This window comes from Cuculus canorus, chromosome 14, assembly GCF_017976375.1.
Source record: "Cuculus canorus isolate bCucCan1 chromosome 14, bCucCan1.pri, whole genome shotgun sequence".
NCBI classification, from domain to species: domain Eukaryota; kingdom Metazoa; phylum Chordata; class Aves; order Cuculiformes; family Cuculidae; genus Cuculus; species Cuculus canorus.
This window is the reverse complement of record NC_071414.1, coordinates 16,782,499-16,805,752: the sequence shown is the minus strand read 5'-3', so window position 1 is coordinate 16,805,752 and position 23,254 is coordinate 16,782,499. Positions and strand designations below refer to the sequence as shown.

The following is a 23,254-nucleotide window of genomic DNA, read 5'->3' as shown; positions in this document are numbered from 1 at the left end:
AATGCCAGCTCAGTTCACAAACCCCCTAAATTCTTTGTCCACAACATGCTGAATGAAGTCAACAAGCTCCAGGCACTGTATTTATTTAATTTATTCCTTCTGTCTTTGATCTTTTATCCTAAGATCTTTCATCTCCAATCATTTTTCTTTCCTTAAAATAAAATGCACAAAAGAAGGGCTATTTCATATAGTATTGTGTCACGTTCAGCATGCACTTTAGATTTGTGGATCTCTAGTCTTATCCTGTATTTTCAGCATGGAAGAAAAGATGAAGAATAGAATATGAAACATAGCCTTTCTGGTAAGAATCAGCCAACGTCCATCCTTGCTGGCTTTCTCAGGTCCACATGTGAATGCACCATCAGCCTGCAGTAGCTTCATCACCTTCCCCCAAAATTATAACATATTTTCTCACTGGCATCATCCTCAGCAAAAATATCTTTTTGTTTGTTTATTGTTTATGTTAACGTTGTCATTGTTGTGTTACAAAATGTGATGAGGGTATTAGAAACTAAGAAAAAAAATCAGCTCTCAGCAATATCTAAGTGTCCCAGAATTTGATACTCACATAAAACATACATAATTGGCACATACAGTTATGAATAAGTAGAAATCGCTTCTTTCTCCTGGTAAATACAAAAGCAAAATTTGGGGGAAGGTTCCAAATCCTCCAAGTATCCTCGATACAAAGAGGGCAGCTCACTTTATCGCCCATGCTACCAGCTTGCCTGCACATTAGTGCGAAAAATGGATTAGTTTTCTATACATGGGATTGAGGGCAGAACCTGAAACAAATCCCTGGAGAAACTTAGTGAATACAATACTTTCCAAAACTTGAGAAAATTCGGATTAATCTGCATTATTGGGGAGTGAACAAAGAAGTTCGCTTTCTGTAAATTTTCACTTATGTGAGTGTACCTGGGTGGTGGTGAGAGGGGGCTGAGGATCTCGCTCTTTTTGAAGAGCAAATCTGAGATACTGGAGCGAAATATGACAGCGTGAGGAAAGAATCAGATATATTGAAATGTATTTGGAATGACTCAAAGGCTGAGGATTTATTTTATGCAATGGTTATCCTCTAAAGGGTAAGTGTTCAGACGTCTTCTTTTGCCAATGGTCAGAAATGGTTTGCAGAAAATAGACAATTGCTAAGCCTTCTGAAATACTCTGGTAAAGAATCTCCATGTCATGACAGCCAGACTGTGAGCTGCAGATCTGCCTAGCAAAGTCTTTACTTTCAGTAATAAAAAAATCAGCCCGAGAGACACTTTACATCAATAGGTATCTTTCTGGGTGTATTTCCTAATCCAGCAAAGTCTATTTTTCTTCCAAGGACAAGTTTGTCTAGTAAGATAACCTCGTATCTTCCTGAAATGAAGGTATTACACAAACATTAATCTGGAGACTGATTTAAATAGTTATGAGTTTATGTGATACCTGGCTTCCAACATTACATTCTATTGTATAATGTAAATGAAATACTACAGATAATAAATTCATATCGGATCTCTTTTTGAAGGCTAGCAGTCAATTACTTGCCTGTCTTAAGAACCTATTTCTAGTTTGTCCACTGCCCTGGCTTCCTTCGTGTGGGATGAGAGAAACTCCAGAAAGGGAATAGAGCTTCTCATCTTCCCTTACCTCATCTTTTCTACAGTATACCAAGACTTAAATTACATAAGATCTCTCTTATCACTCCCAATGCAGTCCCTGCTAAATGAAGGGAGATAGGAGTTCTAAACTCACGTTAAGTTTCGATAGTTGGATTAAGGAGTTGCAACCCTAAGCAGAGCACATTTCTCCTATCTGTTGCAAACCAGGACTGCACCTAGCGATGCCATGCCCTGCAGTACCGATATTAACGTCTCTGTTTCTCTGATCATTCATGGTTTTATCACAGATTCAGTACAGGAAAAGGACAGAATGAACTTGAAACGGATATCCCAGTGTGCCACAGGATACTATCAGGGATGGGAAGCATCAGATTCAGCACAGGGAGTTGTTTAACTCTACCATAACATCTCAGAAACTAGGTTGTACACGTCTGCTCGGGAATATTAGGTGTGAAATTTTGCAATTACAACAAAATCATGATCAGCTACACATTGGTATTATAACTAGGGTTCTTAGTACGCAAGAAAATCAAAGACAAAACAGCATCTATTTAACAACCTGCGGATTACAGGGGTTAAATATTGTGCAAATTCCTTCTACATTAGTTCAACAGAGGCCCAATGCAGTCCAAGTAATATTGCTAGGCCAGGGCATGCATTGCAGTAAATCAATGTGTGCGCCAATTAATTTCAAATAAGTTTCTATTCCATTGCATTAAACTACCCTTGATGTGCTTTGTCTTCTTCATGTGCCTAGAGCACATATTTCTTGCTGTTTACTATTCTGGAAAATGAGCTTTTTGAATGACCCCCTCAGAGCATTTGAAATGCACTTTATTTTAAAGGCAGCAGCATTTGAGCATCTTTGAAACTGCATATTTAGTTTCATGATAGAAACAAAACGTCAATATTGTCACCTTTGAGCGTAAGAGAAAACAGGCCTTTCATTCCATCACATCAAGTACAGTGGAAATTCCCTTAAAGTTATACTTGCCATGTTCCTGTTTTGCAAGGAAGAATGTAAGAATATCAGATCTACGAACAAGAGACAGACCAGTCATGCTACATCATCACAAGAAAATGGGAAAAACAATACATACTTTTCAAACTATGCCAAAAGGTTTTGAAACCTCTCTGGCCTTTCAAAGTCTGGATTTCACGTCATATCTTTTGTGAACCTAAGTGGTCAAACTTTTACTCTTTTTTTTTTTTTTATGTAAAAATCACCTGTGACAATCCTGCATTGGGTGACTGAGCTTTGAGTAACTTTGTCTCCACAGGTAAAAAATATGCAAAGAGTTTGAGCAAAAAGAGGATTGAATATCACACTAAGAAAAGATTTCTAACATCATTACTGAAGTGCATCATACACCAAGACAAAATAAATATTACACATGGAACCCAGAGCAGTAACACTTTGCAGACACACCTGTAGTTATTTAACATCACTGCTACACATAGACTCCACTGCTCTTCAGAATGGGACGGTACCAGCTAAAGCGTGTAGATAGGAGAACATTTTATTCTTTTTTAACCGGACATTTATTTTGAGGAGAAAATGCAATCATTGAAACAGTGGCGAAAAGCAGGTTCTCTGTACCCCTGCTTATTTTCCTTTCTTGACATTCAGTTTGGGCTCAGAGATCAGATACACTATATATTCTTCAAACAGCACCAGAACTACACAAGTAGGTTAGCAGACAGAGGCGTACGCGGTAAGAGCAGGAAAAAATAGAAGATCCCTTTTATTCAAACATAGGTCAGGCAGACGACAGCCTGGCAATGTAACCATCAGGTTTCGGGTGCAAACTCTTGAAAGGGCAATTTAAAAAATTTTAGTCACTACTTTTAGCTAGCTTGGCTAATGCTCCTCCATCTGCTTTGTTTTGACCAAGTATGAGCCTTCACAGTAAGTGCCAGGATTTAAATCTCTCCCTAAATTAAAGCAGTGAGCCCAAAGAGTGACATTTACGGTGTCACAGGTGCTCCATACTAACAGTGCTTTACCCAAACGTGCCTCACCGAGCTAGCCTAGGAATATCCTTGTGCTATGTATTCTAAAAAAATCTTCAGATCCTGTTTCAAGCAGGTTTTGACTGTTTGCTTTGTGCTTACCAACAAATGCTCTCCTGACCAGCCCGTTCTCATCCCTTGCGAACTTCCCTTTCCTCCCCAGCCTGACCCACTGCTGAGTGCATTACTGCACAGTTCATGCTTATTAAGGGGAATACGCCACTTACCTGCCAGAGTTTGTACTATTTGCCACCCTCCTCTATTTACTGTTCAATACAAGCAAGCAAGAGAAGCTTTGAATGGTGAGGTTTAATTAAGTTCCAACTCTATTAAGAGAGATCCTCAAGGAATTACCCAGCAATCATTCACCTGCAGCAGGTCATCCTTCCTTCTGTCTTTTCCACCTAGTGAAAGGAAAGCTGCCAACTCAGTTTGAGCCTTGCATAAGAAGCTTGCTGCTAAAAGAAGTATCTACCCTTTTCTATGCCTTTTGGGTTCGGGATTCATCTTGTCTAACTGTAGGGATTTACAGTGGAGAGAATGTAATGACAATCTTAGCTGGAAACGCAGCCCTCTCTGCTGAAAGAAAGAAACAAGCGCTCCTGGGTTGAGATATGCTTTGCTTAGATGACTCAAACCTGTTCTTAGCATACGTATTCTCCTTCTGACAAGAATCAACGTGGACGAAGATTTCAGATATTGTTATAGACATCTGAGTTTGAAAGGACAAATCCCACTTTCAGAGACTCAAGCTACTGTTTATAAATTATCCAAACCCCTAATACGTAGTTCACAGCCTGAACACTTGCAATTAGATGTTTATCCTGCCTGCATTCATGCAGCAAAATGTTCCTGAATTTGAAGACTTAACTATTGCCTGGTATTAGAAACAAATGTATTCACCAGTTTTAGACATGTCGTTCGTCTTCTGTAATTCCTGAAAGCAATAGTTAGGTTTGGATCCTTTCCAAACTTCTTTCAGAAATCCTACAAAATAATTCACATTTTCCCCATCCTATTGTCTTCTTGACCCAAACGAAGCCTGACATCTATGTTTGGCCTTGGCTTTTGTTCCAGAACTTTAGATCAGTTTAGAAGCCCTTCACTGAAATAGAGTAATCATAATCTCACTTTATATCTCTCTTTGTCCTGATGGGGAACTTTAAACCTCAAACTGCTTTCAGTCCTTCTTGTTAAAGCCAACAGTCAATGACCCATCACTTTTCAGTTCCTGTTTCAAGCTGAACCAGAAAAATTGCTGTCTCAGTTCTAGAAAAGTGAGACCGAATTAACTGTATGAGCAGGAAACCTTGTTATTATAACTTGCCTTTTATCCCAAGCAATGCTAAATCAATATTTTGCAAGGCAACTGCCTGGGTACATCTCTACTGAGCGAAAGTATTTCCTGAAAAAATTACCCAAACCTAATTACTGTGGATTCTGCGCTTGCAGTTAGCAATGGACTTTGAGTTTGCACAGATTAATGAATAACACATGGTTGTTCAAGCTTTATCTATTATTATGGTTTCATGGTGGTGACTGGAATAAAGATTATTAGTTAGAAATCCTCTTTCCAATGGTGATTTAAACAAAGAGGAAGGTCAGTTTTTCCTAATCTTTACAAGCCTTTGTCTGTTTGTGCTTTGACTGTAGATGTTTTATTCCAAAGTTCTTGAGAATGAGCAAAGTTTCAAATGAAGCCAGAATAAATTTTCTGTATCTTCTCAACAAACACCTAACAGAGCGTTATGAGAGTGGCAGAGAGCAACCTGATGGTATAGCACAGCTTTCAGTCTAGCACATCCTGACACAGGTAGTGTTCAAAGAGGAGCCAATGCCTTCTGGAGAAACAAAACAGACCTCTCTGTCTTACTCTTGGAGTCATCCCTGCAGACCTGGACGGAAACTTCACTCTGAAAACAACATCAACCATGTCGGCAACATTACTGTAAAAAGGCTGATTTCATCAGTAGTTTAATTAGGATGAGGCAACTGGGACTCATCCCAGACATTAGGAAACATTTCGTGGTATTAAGACAAAGTCTTTCACTAAGACCAATAAACTATAACGTTAAGTAAATCATCTTCCTATGATTAGTTTTATTTGTATATGTGCATCTTAAAGCGGTAGGAAAAAAAATCCTTACATTTTTGCTATATGCAGTCAGTGCAGAAGGAATTTTGAAAGCCAGATAAAAAGACCTTATCTCCCCAAAACACAGATAGGTAGTCCTGTCAATAACAGATGATACATGAAAGCCATTTGTCTCGTACTGTTCTTTGGAGAAACTTGGAAGGGCAAGAAGGCGCGCCTTAAAGAGATTTATCAAGGTGATAATGGGAGAGGAGAGAAATCTTTCCTTTTCAAAGTTCTAATGGGGAAATAACACGATTCCCTCCACCAGTTCAGAATTTTAAGAGAATACTTCAGGGATAATGTGTGGGTTTGCCCATTTATTGCCGTACGTTACCGTACATAGGAAGGCCAGGGGACTGTTTATCAGTATCTCAGGCTCACTGGTATCAGAATATGACCAAAGGTCTAAAATAAACCTAAAACCAATAGGCAGAAAGATCACTGAATTTACAGGGCTTCCTTTGAGACTGATTATCTACGGCCCCTTGAGACAGCGTGAATGATGCTCTTCCTGAAGTTTTCCTGTCTATCATTTTCTCATAAAAAAGATGCTGAGTTGATAACTGGGAACAGATTTATATACCTTGATTCATATTTCTGACCAGTGTGAATTTTTTAAATGTTTTTATTCACGTTTATTTTGAAAAAAGCTGACCACAGTCAAAGAGTCTAGCGCTTCCTCTGCTCACAGGCTTCCGTGGAAGGTTTTAGAAGGTAGCACTGAGGGTCCTGCTCAGGCTTGTATCAAGGGAATACACTAGGTTTTCAAAATGGTTTTCTTTCAGGAAGAGGAAATATTTTTACCTAAACCAAACCTAAATAATTTGTACAGACAGGGGTTATTATGGCTCCTTTCACATTTCCTTCAGCATTCAGAAAGTGAGCATGCTATCTGCTTCTCCAATCTGCTGCTTTAACTGTGAGAAGGGTGAGACTCTTTTGCCCCTACTCAATTTGAATACCAAATTAAACAAGAAAGATTTCACAGGTTTTTTCCAAGTAAGTCTTTCAAATCATTCTGTTTAGGCTACAGAAAGGAATAAAAAAAAGCAAGTTTTCCCTTATAAAAATGTAGGTAATATTGTTTCAGTATGTCAAAACCAAACCTAAATGAGATTTGAAGGGAGATGCTTTTGCAGCATTGGCAATTCCTTGTTGCATCAAATTTGAGTCTGTCAGGGTAAAGGCAGCTGTAAAGCCATTTCATATCTTTAAGCAGAAATCCTGAGTAAACATTACAACCACCCTTGCTGCTTTGTCTGCATACTTATCTTGTTACACTGTAAGGGGAATCCAAAACATCACTACTAAAACCTCATTTCCTCCTGAGGCCAACATGAAGGTACTTCAGTACCTACTGTGTTGCGTATAGAAGCAGCTCTTCAGCTACAGTAAGGAAAAAGCAGAAACTATGCTGGTGGATTAACCATCTCTAGGTAGGGGGATAAACATTGGGATGCAGTTTCCAGATACGGCAACCTGCTGATTATCTACTTTAAACTGGTTTGCTAAAAATGGCCAGAAAGCAAATCCAATACTGGAGTATTTCTGGGAGACTGAAGGGAAACATACAGCTGCAGCCCCTTATATGCCTAATGGGAAAACAAATCTCATATGAAATAAGGAGTAGATAATTATGTGTTGACTAAGAAAATTGAACTCCTCCTCCTAGAACTTATTTTGTTCTGAACTTAAGTGCTAACGTGAATTTTTGCTTATGCAAAATGTTTGGAATAGAGGAAAGTGGTCAGGAGAAGCTGCACAAGAAGGCTGTGCACAGGAGCAAGCCAACACCCCAAATGAACTTGACATTTTTGTGCTGAAACACAGGTATTTTGGAGAAGGTAGAGTAGCTATCTATCAAAAGAGAAAGCAGCATGCTTATTGAAAGAGGGATTTTAAAGTCCTATAATACACATGAGTCAATGGATTTCTTCAGGGGAAAAATTAAGTGAAGGAAAAAATACAGCCTGTAGTCTCCTAGTCATGTTTCAGAAGATAAATATGTCGATCATAGAAGGACACAATGGTTCCTGTAAAGCAACAGCACTATCTGCACAGCAAAATGAGTCAAGACTTCAGGAGGCTTCTTGATGGTGCTTGCAACTAAGAGGAAAAAAAACCCCACAAAACAGCAACCCAAAATCTCCCTTTTAAAATGTGCCCTTTGAAAACATGCTGAGATTGTAAAGAGTAAGAAATTCAGATTCCCCTTAAATTGTGATTATAGAAACAAAAGGATTTTTCCTAGGACATGCTGGACTGCTCTGGAGGCAGTCTGCAGCGTACAAGTCAGCGTAAAAGAGCTACAGTGAGAATAGAAACGAGCTGTCTCCAGGTATGAAAACCCTGAGGGTGCTCGGGGTAAAAAGCTCACAAATGGTTCAACACCAGCCTGGGTAAAAGTAAAGGAATCTCTTGGCTAAACAAAAGAAAATGAGGCAAGACACGAAACCAAGAGAGATTAGTCACAACAATTATGCAATCTGTGAAAGAAATTTTTTACAAGGATTGCTATGTTCATTTCAGGTCATGTTTTGAGTTCACAGAATAAAAAGCTCAAAAGGACCTCTGTAGTTCATCTGGTCCAACCTCTCTAGTCAAGCAGGGCCACCTAGAGCCAGTTGCCCAGGGCTGTGTCCAGATGGCTTTTCAATACCTCTAAGGATGGAGTCTCCACAGCCTCTGTGGGCAACCTGTGCCCGTCCTCAGTCACCCTCACAGTAAAAAAGCATTTCCTCATGCATTACCAACCACTTGCAGATGAAGGTTTGGCATCGAACACAACTTGAATTCCAAATGTGTGAAATATTACCTTCAGTCAACTCTACAAGCCCTTTTCTTCCAGAATTTAGTCTTCAAACCTGCAGCTCTGAAAAGCAAGTTGCACACACATCTTCAAAATAGGCCAGCAGGTAGGATCCACTGCTTTTAAATCTCTTTCAACCTTTCCCACACTGCTGTCTTTTACACTGCTGCCACAACCATTTAATTTCCCTCCCCGGTGTTATCAATTATTAGGATTTTCTTTATTTTGTGTTTTGGCTTTTTATTTATTTGTTTGTTTGTTTATTTGGGGGGGGTGTTATTTATTTATTTTCATTTTTTTATTCTTATTTGTTTCATCTCTGTTGAATGGCAGAAGGTAACACTGACATCACAGCGCTGAAGCTGGGCACTAACCCTGGTGATATCATGGCTCTGTCACACCAGGCAGACCACTGGTGGTGGTTGTGTCTCGGGGGGTTGGTAACACAGGTAGACCAGGACAGATATAAAATGAGATGCTGGGGATTTTAATGTCACAAGAGCAGCTGGACCACTCTCAGCCGCAGCAAGTGGGTTTTCCTCCAAGACAGAGAAATGCAACATGCCGTGAAGTTGCGTGTGAAGACTTGTGCTTTTATGGATAAGGAACATACTCAGCGGCAGCCTGTTGACCTACATTTACAGCTGAAGAGGTGCAGCTGACCCACAGGGAGTTGCATCTGACCTACCAACGCAGGAGGAGTGTTAGTGAAATGGACTGTGCCTTTTGAAATGAGAAACTGAGCAGGAGCAGCTGCATGAGGGCAGTTTTTGTCCTGGTGCCATACAGAATCACAGAATCACAAGGTTGGAAAGGACCCATTGGATCATCGAGTCCAACCATTCCTAACACTCCCTAAACCATGTCCCTAAGCACTTCATCCACCCGTTCCTTAAACACCTCCAGGGAAGGCGACTCGACCACCTCCCTGGGCAGCTGTTCCAATGCCCAATGACTCTTACTGTGAAGAATTTTTTTCTGATATCCAACCTGACCCTCCCCTGACGGAGCTTCAGGCCATTCCCTCTTGTCCTGTCCCCTGTCACTTGGGAGAAGAGGCCAGCTCCCTCCTCTCCACAACCTCCTTTCAGGTAGTTGTAGAGAGTAATAAGGTCTCCCCTCAGCCTCCTCTTCTCAAGGCTAAACAACCCCAGCTCTCTCAGCCGCTCCTCATAAGACTTGTTCTCCAGCCCAAGAAGCATACATAAGAAGCAAAAAAGATCAATACTTCATTACCAAGAATTACCTATAACTGACAATATCCATTATGTAAGATGAAGTTAGTTAAGTTCATAACGGCTTCCAGTGTGATATACACTTCTTAGTGACTAACAAAGTCTTTTCTTTCCCAATCTCATTTAAGCAGCGACTGCCCCACTGCTCTCCTGGCTCCCAGAAAATAAAGCAGCTGCTCCAAGACAAAATCACTATTCAGAACTAAGAGAGTTTTGCACTATTTACAATTTTAAGGCAAGTTTATTTTCATAAATACTAGACTTGCCTGTTTAGACGTTTGACATTTTATTGACAGTCGTACAAGTTAGGTTATACAGATGGAACAGACGCTGCCATTTTTAGGTATAATTAGCATTTCATTTCCTTTCAAACAATTTCCCCATCATTTTGAGTAACACCAGGGCAATGGGAATGTTCGGAAGAACACTCCACTGCAGTTTAATATTATTTTGAAGAAAAGACTGTAGCGATTTCAGAACCAAGGGTTTGGGTGGGGCTTTTTTGTTTTGTATTTGGGTTTCCTCTTTGGCATCAGTGGGTTTTTTTTGTACAGTGTCGTTTTACCAAATTAATACCAGTTTGCACATCTAGAGCTTTACAAAGGGTTGAATTCTGTCTCATTTCTAGTTATATTTCATTTCTCTCATGGACCTAAAAAATGACCTTATTAAAACTTTTCCGGCAGAAGGGAAGTTTTTATTGACAAACATGATAGGAAGGAGATAAGGAATCTCCCTTGCTTTTGCACAAATGACCGGGGATGAATTCCCATCATCCCCAGTCCCTTGCTGCATACACACAGCAGCCCCAAACAGTCTCAGTAAGCTCCTGAGGAGTGCGAAAGAGGAGGTGATTCTCCTAATGGATCATGCCAGGCTGCACTGGTATCTGGGAAAACAACGAGGGGCAGCAGTGCATCAGGTCACAAATCCAACCCCAAGGGTGTGAATCTTTCGTACCTTAAGTGGACAATTGCAGACAATTTTTAGCCACATCTCCTTGCTTTGAGAAACTTCCCAAAGGAAGTCATGTCCAACTTGGTGCATCTCCGCAAGAGGTTTGGGATTTAGTAAGAAATTTTCTCACAGCTTCCCCACCGAGCCGTACTCTGTGAGCCGAGATCATCCAGCGTCTGGGTGACAGCAGACAGAAGATGACACCTTCACATCACAAGGCTAAATGATCACGACGGTGCTTTCCTGATTACTTAGTGGCTCTCTGAGGGTTCTAAAAAATCAAGCAGCCCGATTCCTGCTGAATCCTACCCAAAAAAATTCGCCATCCAGAGGACTTCTCAGCATGGCAACAGAGACCAACGGCTGGCATAGTAACTTAAAAAGCTTCGCCCTGACAGGCTTTAACTACCGTTTGCCACCAACATCAGCCTCTGCTTTAATAGACCTGTGTCACTTATGCTATTCTTGCCTCCCACATGTTTTTCAGCAAAGCATGAGGAATATTCATTTCACTGTGCAGTGACAGCAGGAGAATGCCTCAGCCACAGTGTCTGGTGTGTGTCAGTCTATGCAAAATATACCAAGAAAAGCAGCCTGTAGATTTAGAGTCTGCAATAGTGGCATTTAACGCTTGCCATGCAGGGCAACTACAGGACCCTCATGGTGTCACAATAACTGAAATAAGTTACAATGCAAAAAACAGTGGTGTTTCCTGCACTGAAACAAACTTTCTAGAGAGTCATTGTGTAACCTTGGCTCTCTTTTATAGACCAATGACAGAATAAAAAGAACAAATGTTTACAACCTCTAAACATACTGTTTTTTCCTTTTAAATGCATTAACCACGTCACAATTTAGATTTTCTGGTCATGTTTTCATTAGAATAGAGCTTAGCGGCAGCCTTCCTCTTGCAGATAGAAGTGTCCTCTTCTGATAGCACAGGACACTTTTTAATACCCTCTACATAGAGGGTGAGGTTCTGCAAGACATGCTCTATAATTACTGTCACTTAGTAGGACGTTTAAAAGGTTTGTTTGCAGAGAAGTCAGTTACCTTCTACTTTAATAATACTATTTTCTGATCATTTGCCATTATTTGTGTGTCTCTTAACCTGGCTATCAGCGGAAAGGAGTTAAAGAGACCTTAATACTTAAGGAGCAAGAGTTCTTACATCCAAAGTGTATTGTTTTAAGTTGAAAAAACTGTGAAAGATTCTAGCAGCAAGGATTTGATTTTCATAGTAAATGCACGTACACAGTAGGATTTTACCTCTGTTAGAAATTATCTGTAGAGACATGACCTCAGCACTAGACACATACCTGATACTCATGTAGTTGTTCTTCAGCAAAAGGGCAAAAAAAATCAAAGGGCTTTCAAGCTTACCTGTCACCTCAAGATAAATAGCTAAAATCATCTAATTTCAAAGGGATCACTACTGAGCCTGGAAATAAAATTGGAAGTATTGGGCAATCGTTCATATTTATTGAAAGTGTGAAAAAAGATTAATTTTCAGTATAGTCAAATCCACACATAAGCATCCATGTCTACCCTTGTAGTCCAACAAAGGTAAATTAAATAGTGTCAGAATTGATGGTTTTTCTATGTGAGAGAGAGATAACAGCTACAAGCAAGGGTATGGAAATGAATCAAACTACGAGTGCAGTTGTGCAGCCATGTGGGAACAGACCATGCACCAGTAACTGAAAAGACAGTAAACTTCGCTCCACTTCTCTTAAACTAAAAAAAAAGCTTTCATTTTCTTGTTTAGGTTTTCTGAGTCTTAAAATATTAGGAATGACAACATAAGCCAGTGGCAGCCAAAGAAAAGAGAAAAAAATCTCTCTCGATGGGAAAGTTTCAAACATTGACGAATCTCTGTCAGCTCCATATATGAAAGCATTTTTAATCCAGGCTGTTTCTTTGTGCTGCACTGCCAGATGAGTCACTGAGATGGAGGAGTTTGTAGTGCAGCAGACATGAAAACTGTTCCTTATTATAAACCAATATAGGAAATTGCATACCGAAAAACTATATTTAAAGACAGACACACAAAAGAGTTTCATGAAGGTGTTCCTGCAATGTCACTTCAGCCTCCTCAGGCACACAGGTGTCCTCTCCCGTCCCAGCATCACAGAAGCACTGACACAGCCAGAGACAGAAACATCCTTTGGGGACTCCAATCCCAAGGGAAGACTTTTTAATTTGTTTTAAATTTCTGCATCAACCTGCATTTGAAAGGAGACAGGGACCTTGGTTCTGAGGTCCGTGCCCAATACCAGCCTGGATTACAGGGCTGGAAGAGGGTATGGCACTGCTGTAAAGCACCTGCTAAACACATTGCCTGACTTTGCAACCCAGTGCTTTCAAATTGGAAGTTAACCATTCCTACACCAGTTTTTCCCAAAGACAAAGAAAATTGTTACCATGCATAGCCCTTTGACTCCATGAAAAGAAATTGAAGTTCAAGCTCCAGCCATCTCGGCAATAGACTTCCTCTTGGCTTAAGAAAGTCAGGTTTCCCTTCAGTCTTTGGTTCAAGGTCCATTGCTGCAGGGAAGCTGCAGAAGCAGGTGGCAGCAAGGGTTTGTGTCTCCTGTAGGCACTGTCTGCTGCCCAGGGGAGAGGCAGCACACAGGCAGCCGGCAGCGCCTGCAGCTCTTGGCCAGAGCGCAGAGCAGTCTGAAGCCCCGTTTCGGTTGGGGATGGGGGCAGTAACAGCACCCTACAGAGCTGGCACCGCACACCTGCACGAGTCCCCGTAACGTGGGAAGAGGGGCACCTGTGTGGGAGCGTGAGCCTCAGGACTTTGGCCAAAGCAATGTACTTGTTTAAGCCTGAGAAAAAAATTAGAGACTTGTGACTCCAGACCTTAGTAATCCAGGGGATCCTGTTCCAAGTATCTGTCCTCAGTATTTGGCTCAGTAAAATGTCCTACAAAGTGCGCGGGAGGAGCATTTGTCAGTGGAAGAGCCAAGGCCTGATGGAATGCCTGGTAAAGGGATGAAAGACTAAAGCTGCTGCTGGCTACCTCTGCCAGCCCCCTGCTGCTTCCAGGCAGGAAGGGAGAATCAAAATCACTTAGATGTCCAGATAGTTTAAGATCTTATAATAAGATCAACAATATCAGTATTATTGCTCTTATTTTCAGAAGGACTTGGCCCCCTGTGCAAACTTAGTTGGCCTAATGTAAAGCACAAGGCTATGTCTTGTTTTCTGTTCTCCTGTTGTAGTGCTGGGCATCAAAGGCACAAAGGGTCTCTCATTCTCTCCGGGTGTTTCAAATGACCTCAGAGACCTGCTACAAGGGTACTACTTGTATTATGATAAGATAAGGCTGATCTGATCACCCTTCTTGGGGAAACTAAGTTTCAGAAATACACCTGTGTTCACTTATCCCATTTAAGACCTCTAACGCAAAAGAAATACTGACAACTACAACGATCTCATACAACAGCAACAGCTGAAACTGCAAATAGAAGCCAAGTAAAAGCATAAATATATTTATGCATTACCAAAATACATGTTTCTGCTTAAACTGATAATTCTCTCCCTTGCCACATTGGAAGCTAACTCTGAATCCAGTAAAGCAAAGCATCTCACAGCGAATTACTTGCAAGTGAAAGAATCGGATCCAAAGGCTTTTTCTTCACAACACAAGGTAATAAATGAAACAGTTACACAAAGTAATAAAGAGAAACTATTTCTAATTTATGCAATATTACAAAAGCTGTATCCATCAAGATACTCCGGGAAAATGGATTGTAGTAATGGATTCCCTTCAAATATAGCCAAGAAGGAAATTAAAACTGGCTTAAAATAGATATCGAAAATAGATTGTTGAATGATAGCATCCAGATCCAAAAAATGTCAAAGTCCCTGGGAGATAAATGTAATGCTGACTCATCCAAACTAATTCACAAACATACACCTTGGAAGACCAGGTCTGTATGGCAAATGTGAGAACACCACAGCATTATGTAGCCCTACGCTTAAAGGTGTTTCTGAATGTTGAAGGTATCACACATCTCTTTATTGAAGGAGTAATTACTGTATTAGTACAACACATTACTTGCAGTATTTTTGGTGCTTGACTAAGAGGACGAAAAGATGCTCTCCAAGTTACAACCTGCGTCTGGTAAAAGTAGAAGTAAGTCAAACTTTAAACATAACTTTCCCATTAGGAGAGTTTCCCACGGCTAACTTTGAGGTACTGAACATTTTGAAATGCATGGCATGAGTTCCCAGCAAGAACTGCTTCACTGTACAGATCTGCTTTTATAGACCTTGCTGCATTCTATGGTGGACACAGGAACTCTTCCTAAGCTGAAGGCAGAGAGTTCATTGTACAAAAACGAGCTGTAAAAAAAGTTACTATCCATTTCCCATCATACTATCCCATTTCTTTCATGCTATGAGATCCTTGCTGCAAAGTTTGGTGATGGTTTTTTTGGGGATGGACACACATGCATTGTTTCATACTAAGAGAGAGATCGATCATTGTAATGTCTTGTAGGAGATAGTGTTACATGTCCTACATAGTTTGAATAGTTCTGCAGAATCTCCTGCATAAACAGGGAGAGAGGCCATTGGAATGAAAGAAGAGAGAAAAGAAGGAAGTGAGAATGAAAGAAAATGACAAGAAAAGTTAACTGTATGTTTGGGTTTTATGTACACAAAAATTATCCTAGGAGTCCCTTCTAAAACCTCCTAAGATTTCCTGTCTCCACAGACTAATATGATGATCTTGTCACCATCAGGTACAGGCTGCAGAGCTAAGCGAGTCCGTTGTAGGTAGTACATAAATACACACAGACACCAGCTCTTCCCAAATCCGCTATCTCAGCTGTGAGACTGAGAAGCCCAGCACCTTAAAAAGGTTACAAAGCTCTTCATACGAAGGCCCAGCAGAGAAAGAAGTCTTCAATACTAAATTACTGAAATGGAGTGCTGAAAATACAGCTTTTTCAATAGATGAGATTTAAGAACAATCACCCAAGCAACCTCTAATGCCTATGTTTAATCTTTTAGATCCAGATATGCAACTATAGATTTCTCATTAAAGTCCAAGATGAGTCCTTAATAGTTACATTTAAAAGTACACACAAAATACTAGCCATGGAAATCACTTTAATTTTCCAACTAGTCATTATTTCCATACTTCACTATGAGCTGTTTCAAGTGATAAATAAGATTTTTGCTTCACCTCCCAAAGTCTAGTTAGCAGCTCTTTGCAAGCTACAGGGACAGAATTGATTTCATAAGAAAAGAAGTAATAATACAAGTAATAGAATCATTAGGGGGGAAAAAAGGAACATTATAATTACTGTCAACAATACTGATGTTCTTCATATGCCGAAGTCCTCTCGACTTTTCTATGCACAGAAAGCTATTCTTCATACTTTGTTTTTGAGAATATAGTGAATCAATCACATAAATGTAATGTTCAGGTTTTGCATATGCCTGTTTGGACTTTGAGGAGATGGAAAGCAGAGAAAGGCAGCCGCTCCTAGGAAAAATACAGCTAGAGGCCTGAATTCCCAAATATATCACCAAAGAGATAATGAAGTAGTGAAAGAGGAGAGTGGCTAGCAGGAAATGCTGTCCACAAATCCCAACTAGCTCAAAACTTGCCTGGAATTTTAAGAGATCTTTTAATGTGTTTGATAAAAACAGGGTTTTCTTTTGACTTCTCCAACCACTAGATGATTTCACTGAAGATTTTCTGCTTGCTTATCAATTTAATCTCTTTCTAGCATCGTGCTCAATTATTCCTATCACTGGTCTTCTATCTGTGTCCCACTTCTACATCACATCTACCACACAGACATTTCTGAAACAAGCCAGTAAGTGTACCAAAAAAAGAGATCACGTTATGCCTCTGTATTCACCTATGATTTTGATTGCACACAGTAGAATTTTTAGCTCCACGGTTTAGGGATTTTTATAATCACCACAGATGTGATATTCAGTGCAGATGGAACTCTTGACTCAAAACCAGAGAGGTCCTGCACACTGTTATAAAATTGAACCCCTGCAAAGAGTGTGGAGGAAAAGGTATTCATAACCATTTTTTCTTGCAACTGCGCTCTGGCATATCTTTATCTGCACCCTCTAGAGGAGACAGATCCCCTGCACAGGGCTGCCGTGACAGCTAGCACGATGCTCCTGCCACGTGAGTTCAGATTTAGAAAGGAACCAGTCAATATTCGAACAGCTTCCATAGATTGCATCTGGAATTATACCATCCAGGCAAACAACTGGATTGTTCGTTAAAATCATCTGATTGCCATGCACTTATCTTTGTGCTCACAACAAAAGAGAGAGAAAGAAAGAAGAGCTCCTTTTTTTCAGTCCTTTGTACTATCATCTCTTTCTATTAGATTCTGCCTATTGGACAGAGATTTTGCCGTGATTGCTTTCTTTGACATATATTTCCATTCCTTTTTATCTGAAAGGAGAAGGTGGCTAAATATTAAGTGAATTAAATAGCCACCTCTGCTTTAAGAAAAGGTTATTCTTGCTTCACATTCCTTGATGCGGTGTTAATGATGCTTTTCCTTCCAGAGGCTTTGTGCATGAAAGGAAAACTCTTGGAGAAAAAATTGGAAAATAAACCTTCTTCCCCCATCCTTTCCATGGCAGTAATTTAAAAGGTAACTCTTTTGAAGATAAAGTTGATTTCTGACAACAAAAGACTCACTGTTTAAAATGGAAGTCTGCTACTGTTAGCAGATGATTGACATGAAAAATGGTCCAGCTGAAGGAGTGGCCAGATTGGCTGATGGGGACTAGCAAGGATAAAAAATAAAGCAGCAATCAGAAGTGAAAGTAGCTCCACTGAAGTATTTCTGGGCTAGAACTATATTTTCTTTCTATGTATTTTTGTTTTAACTATTGGTGCATTTAGACACAGCAGGAATGTAGGTCATCTCACATGAAATTACATCCTAAAAAGAAAAAAATAAAGACCCAGCTCCTTGCTTCACCCGTTCTGTGTTTGTAGTGCTGACATTCAGAATTGTGGGACTTCAAGCTGTGTGGATTGTATGGTGTTTTCTTCTTCTAATCTTTCTGCAGTTCGTGCTAATATAATCAAGTTTACTTGTTCTTATGAAAAAAAGGAGAAGTTACAGGAAGGAAAAAAAAGGACAACAAAAATAAATGTATGCTTAGGATTATCATTTAGTATTTCTTCAATTCTGTCTTATTCAGGTAGGAATACGTATATAGGAATTTGCTCATCTAAGACCAAGAGCAGTTTCTAGGCACATGAGAAATTTTTGCTTCTCACTCCTGAGACAAAGGTCAGCATGCACATAAAAACCAGTGAAGTTCTCAAAATGAGGGGGTTGGTGAAATCAAAGTGATGCATTAGCTTCATATTGTTTTCTCGCCAGGGGATACCTTCATGCTCAGCTATTAATAAAGTCTACACAGAGCAAGATATTTAACAACTCCAAAGCGTCAGCACCTATGATCTGATGGCAGAAGTTGAAAAAAGATGAACTAAGCTCCTTACCTTAAAGGACAAACGCCAGTTGGGCTTTTACGTTTTTCTACAATGTCATTAGTCAACTATGAATGTATTGTCCAAAGAAGAGGCAATAAGTGGCACTCAAAATGCCCAAACTCCACCAAACATTAAATATGCAGTCAGCAACACTCAGCTCAATCCTACAGCTATGCATTACAGATCTTCAGTTGCACTACAATACTCTCATAAAACGTGTTAAGGATTTTATTCCTTGCTCATATCAGTGTCATATTGATGGCAACAATAACAGATAAGAAAAAAGGCAGCTGGATAAAGCTTTCCTATGCAGAGTTAAAGCATTTGAAAGACAACAACAGAGAACCCCACTAATTATCAGTCTGATTCCTCCACCTAGCTGCTCACATCCTCAAAACATTTACATCCTATGTGTAAAAGCCATTCCCATACCTTACCAGACTAAGGCAGGCGGAGAGTAAAGGAGACAGAAAAGAGGTGAAAAGAAAAAAATCACCAATGAGACTCATCCAGGAAGCATTACTACTAATAGTCTGGACAACGTACTCCGGAAAAATCATTTCCAGAAGAGTTTGTGTGGAGCACAGCAGCAGCGTACTCACAATCACACACAAAATAAAGGGCCTACAATACGCTGCCTGGGGAGCTGCTTAACTGGTTTGCAGACACTTGTGCTGACTACATTCAAGCTGTGTTTGCTTTTTACGAATAAATATGTATGTAGTTGGCTTCACAACAGATTTTAAAAGGAAGCTTGCCATGGAATATTTTCAGTTCAGGAGATAAAGCTACCTTGGATTTTTCTTTCCATTCCATATATGGCTAAACCCCAGAAAATTTCAGTCGGAAGTGAATTTTTTTGGAAAAATCAAAAAGGACTGAAGAACAGCACTACGTGGTGCTCAGCCAACCTGTCAACTGGCTGACAGATTTGAGACCTCCAAAACCCTATTGAGCTAGCATAGCTTAGCACTACGGGATGAGCTTCAGCTCTTATCGACTGTGTGAGGAAAAGCCTCTCCTATGTCAGTACAGAAACTTCCAGTCTGCCTCGATGACTGCAGGAGGGCAATGAGTTGAAGCCAGCGTCAGGGCAAGCTTCTGGAGCACCGCCTTGTTATTGACCTCCTCTTCCTCTGGAGCTGAGTGTAGCTGCCCACTGCTCCACAAATACGCCTATTTAAGTTCCAGGGACATCTGGAGAGCACATCTGTTGCAGATGGTTCATACAGCTCTGTCTGCAGCATATCAGAAGAAGGGAGTCCCCAGAGGTCTCAAATATGTGTTGAAAAGCAGACCAGAGAGTCCAGTACTCATGAGGGTCCATATGCCAGGGCCACGAGGGACAGGAGCAGCAGATGTTTTACATACTCCTCTGGGGTCTTCCAGTCCTCTTTTCTCTCTCTCTCCGCGCTTCCTTCCAAACTACTGACACAGCTGGGGTGACAGGGGATCTACAGATGCATGTTGTCCCAAGACTGTAGATTATGGACAGTCAACATCCTATTAGCTTTTTTCTCTAAAGTTAGTTGGTCTTCTTGCCCTGATCGCCCTTTCCTCCAGGTGTTTGCTGCCAAGGGTGCCACCAGAGCTGGCACTGTGAGGGTCGTCTGGAAGACGGCAGCTCTTTGTGAGCCAGTTGTTAACCCTCAGACTTTTCAGAACAGGATATGTTTATAGTGGCTGTCCTGAGCTGTGAGCCCAGGTATCACGTACAAGCTTTTGTCTGGCTATCGATGGTTTCTAGAAAGGTCTGAAAAATGATAGCGTCCAGGTCAACCTGAGGTATAATTCTGGGAGGTGTTTGCAGAAATAACCAAAGCTAGGAATTTAATTGATGACTTGTTTTGCTCAGAGAAACCAAATAGTGGGAGCAAAATTTAGTGGAAGGAAGAGAGAGAAAAATTAATACAACAGGTGGAACCAACAGTCACAGGAGAACTACAATCAAATCTGCTGCTCTCTTCTGTGCTGTGAAGGAATCTTACAAAGCAGAGAGAACCTCAAACAGACATTCAACTTAAATTTTAGGGACCCTCCATTCCAGAAGTCATTTAAATTACGTCTGCTGCATTTTTTTAGAGGAATGTTTCATAATCCATCCTCACTAAAGCTTTAATTTCATTAATATTTCTTATTTCCACCCTACAGGCTTTCCTGAAATACAGTTTACAACATGTGATGTCTTAATAAAATGCTTTCCTCATGCTGTTATAGTCTAAGCAGTATAACTGAAATAAATGTTAAGCAAAATATACTTGAGAACAAAATAAAGGTGAAAATAAGAAAAGAGAATTTTAATTATTGTGAAATATAAACAAAGTGAGGTATTTTAGGCTGAAATTGTGCTCTTACAAGAATTTCAGTACGTGAACTCCAGAAGCAGAGGAGAATAGGAAAAGATATTCTCCTGTGAAATATCTGAAGTAACAAAGATAATATAGGAATCTATTTCATATCACACATACGCCAGTGTAGAAAAAGAAGAACAGTATATTCAGATGTATAAACTGGAATATTCCTTGGCAGACACAAGACACATCCATTCCATTTTACACAGCTTTAACCAGGAGGTAGAGTACAAGTCTCAGTTGATTCCAACTTATTTTTTCGTATCTCTCAATCCTTTAAAATTATAATTAAAGGAGTGGATGACTGTCAGAGTAGAAAACCTACATGACCTACAATGAGCATTTAAACTAAAAGCAATCATCTAGCCTCTAATAGAGAAGACTTGAAGGGAAATAAGAGTAATTCTCAGGTAGAGAGAAGAAATGGTATATCGTGACTTCTCTATAGCTACAGTTTATGTGCTGTGTTGGCAAACATTTTTCTTCTGTATGATTACAACGACTTTTATCAATATAAAGAAACTAACATTTGGGAACAAAGGGAGGAGGACATTGATCAATTGTAACTCATTTTCTCCCTAATTGGTGGATATGAAAAACAGAAGTTCAATACTGGATGATGATGATGGGTAAGTCTAGGAGTTATTTTGCAACAGCTCAGCTCAGATGGGCAAGAGATGGATGTTGTCACTTAATTGTATGTATGAAGCATCACTCAAAGATGCAGTGAAAGCAAGAATGTGTCAAGAAGGGAAGCAAGTAAGCTGCAGATGCACAGAGCAGATTACAAACCCTGTTCTGCTAACAGTACCCAAGAGAGACCTCTTTTGAAGCCAGTAAAATCTCAGTAGCTTAAGTATGGTGTTGCATTAGAGTCTGCCCTATCACTGTGTGCCACATTCCCTTTGTTATCTACTAAATGATCTCTATTCCTAGAGTCCATAGGATTGAGAACAGGAAAGCAAAAAAATAGACTAAGATATAGTATGTTCACTGTCAATACGTATCTCATGCACATCTCAGGCATTTATCTTCACCTCCATACAAAGGTCCATTTTCATAATAGTACATCTTTGCCATTCTAAGAAATCATAGAAAAATGCACTTTCATTTATCAGCTAAAGATACATCTTCCATCTGAGACAGTGAGACATACAGCAAGCCTTCCTTGAGCCAATCAATCATTTCATCACAGTAAAAGTACATCATTCCTCCTACAGAGTTTTAAAACTCCACTCTTTCATAGTACTTTTTTCAAGCATTCTCTCAAGAAATGAATGCAACACACACACAACTTAGACAAAGAACACACCTAAGTGCCAGGAGGTTTGTGGTCTTGGTTTTGCTTTTTAAAAAACAAGATTTTTTTAATCTTGAAACAGGTCTGAAAAATCAAGAGAAATCATGTTATCATCATCACTACAACTACATAAATATCTACGAGCTTTACACTTCCATTTGTAAAAAACTGCAGCAACAAAGGAACTCAAGTGAACGAGCATTTTAACCTCAGAAACTGAAATTTAGGAAGTTATCTTGAACAAAGTTCATCCTTGTACATCAGTGAAACTCTTAAACTTAAGGAAAAGAACCCTACATTGATATTTTCAAAACACGTGTAAAGAAAGTAAGGCAACTATTTCATGGCTATGAAATCAGCAGTATTTCGATTACTCAGAAAACACCAGCAGATGTGAGGATAGCTAAACTGAACAGTTGAGCAGAACATGAAAAATACCTGGGATCTACTCACCCTTTCTTTATTCAAGATGAAATTCAGCTACAAAAAGGGAGGGTTAATTTCCCTTCAGCAGTAGCCTGTGGGAGGAGTAATCAGGCTGCTCCTTGACTTCCATCAATCCTTGCAATATTGGAAAGCATGCATTTTTGGGGGGCAAGGTTACCTGATTTTCTCTGAAGGTTCATGAAAATAAGGAGTACAAAAGCCTTCTTAGAGCTAAAACAAACAAAAAAAAAATACCCCTAACAAAGCAACAAAACATACAAAGCTGAATACCCCTAAAAATAGGAAGGTGATGGTCTCTCCTGTAGTACAGCCAGGAATGAAGGCTTAAGAGTCTGAACACCAGCTGACATTCATGTGATTGCCCTGATGCTTGTCCTGTCTGCAGCTGCAGAATGATGCCTGCGTGAAGATCCCAGGGTTTCTCTCCTGACCTGACAGCTGTCAGCGCATGACAGACAGAAAGGTAGCTCACAGGATGCTTTCTGTTTATCTTATGTCGAGTAAGGAACAGAGCATACACAGAAAGTTCAATCGCTTTCTATTCTCAGTAATCATACAGCCTTTGCCAAAGGACACTGCTTCAGTCATTTGCACGTGAGCACAAATCCACTCATCTGCTCCCGCAAATGCATCAGCACTGCGGCTTCTGCTGGGCGATTGATGCAGTATAGTCTTTGCTTCCCTCCAGCGTGTTGCACAAGAGAAGGGAAAATACAGGAGCGGGGAGGATATTCACTCGGTGGTCCAAAGTGGATCCTGCTTTTATAGCTGATTAGTATTGTGGTGCCATTGCATTTCTCATTAAAATCCCTTTCTTGAAGCTAGGTACAATTTGCACCATGTTTTCCACTTGTTTAAGCTTCCAGCTGTCGCTCAAAAAAT

The 23,254-nt window shown here is 40.1% G+C and overlaps 1 protein-coding gene across 1 annotated transcript in view; it reads right to left on the bottom strand.

The window, feature by feature from the left end:
- Window positions 1-22,503, bottom strand: part of TRPC7 (transient receptor potential cation channel subfamily C member 7) — a 106,400-nt gene extending 83,897 nt beyond the window's left edge. Inside the window, exon 1 of the mRNA XM_054079646.1 lies at window positions 22,379-22,503. The gene's annotated coding sequence lies outside the window, so the exon portion shown is untranslated. The remainder of the gene's footprint in view (window positions 1-22,378) is intronic.
- Between the last annotated feature and the right edge of the window lie 751 nt (window positions 22,504-23,254).